Genomic DNA, 511 nt, shown 5'->3' on the forward strand with positions numbered 1-511 from the left:
TGGCTCGAGGTCTTCAGTCAAGAACTGCTGACCCCCTGTTTTACGCTCTCTGCTCTATCTCATTCCTGGCTGTTTGTCTCTTTATTAATAATTATAACATTATTCTATTCTTTGGGACCCTCGGTCTGCAACAGAAGCCCAGCTTTAGGAGACTTTGGCTCTCTGTTGTCTGTGGAAGAAGCTCCTTCTCTCTTATGGGATTCTGCTCCTGGGCTTTTGACCTCCAGCAGTAGCCTCTGCTTGCCCCACCTCTGCCCACTTTCTTACTCGTTTACTCCCTTTTAGATCTCAAAAGATTTTTGTCCAAGATTATACTGTAGGCAGAACCTGCCTTGTTTACAACAAAGACAATCCATTCCCCAAAGGGATGCTAACCAAAGGCATGTTGTTTTGTTTTTGTTTTATTGTTGTTAAGTGCTGATGAATCAACTATGGCTCACAGCACCCATATGGAAACAGATTAAAAACATGCCCTGTTCTTCACCACCCTCACTCCATCACCTCCATCCTC

The 511-nt window shown here is 44.2% G+C and overlaps 1 protein-coding gene across 1 annotated transcript in view; it reads right to left on the minus strand.

Annotated features, from left to right (window-relative positions):
- The window catches only part of CATSPERD (catsper channel auxiliary subunit delta), a 119768-nt gene that overhangs the window by 75013 nt on the left and 44244 nt on the right, over window positions 1-511 (minus strand). The gene's annotated exons all lie outside the window — the stretch shown is intronic.

Source organism: Elephantulus edwardii, unplaced genomic scaffold (assembly GCF_000299155.1).
Source record: "Elephantulus edwardii isolate Elephantulus edwardi_28Jun2011 unplaced genomic scaffold, EleEdw1.0 scaffold00185, whole genome shotgun sequence".
Lineage (NCBI taxonomy): Eukaryota > Metazoa > Chordata > Mammalia > Macroscelidea > Macroscelididae > Elephantulus > Elephantulus edwardii.